Below are 575 nucleotides of genomic sequence, written 5' to 3' on the forward strand. Positions count from 1 at the left end.
ATCTTCCAGTTGATCTACTTTGTACAGTTCTTTGTTATTGATCTTTTCAAGGATCAATTGTGCTACTCGATCGCCTTTCCAGACTTCATAATCATTGAGAGCCAGGTTGGCCAGAACAACTTTGATTTCACCTGTATAGTCAGCATCAATTACACCGGCATTAGTTATAAGTTAATGTTTGACAACTAGACCTCTGCAGGTTACTATCTATCCACAGGCACCATCTAGTAGTCTAATCGCTATTCCTTTCACTATCACTACCTGCTCATTTGCAGGAATCTTGGTCCTCTCATTGGCATACAGGTCGCATCCTGCTGTTCTTTTGCAACCCTTCATAGGCACATTTGCCTCTTGATCTAGTTTTTGTATCTGGACTCTTTTGTCTTACCATATCTCAGCAAACTTTACATGCAAAGTTTCTTCTTCCACTTCCAGAATTGGTGTTAAGCAGACTACTGGTGAAATGTTGAGAAATTGTGTTAACCATCATTCACTGGTGAAGGTTATCTTATTTTCATTCCAGTCGATCATCGGATTGATCCGCTCCGATACTGATCTCTAAGAGCCCATATCAT

This window comes from Tuber melanosporum (assembly GCF_000151645.1).
Source record: "Tuber melanosporum whole genome shotgun sequence assembly, scaffold_210, strain Mel28".
NCBI classification, from domain to species: domain Eukaryota; kingdom Fungi; phylum Ascomycota; class Pezizomycetes; order Pezizales; family Tuberaceae; genus Tuber; species Tuber melanosporum.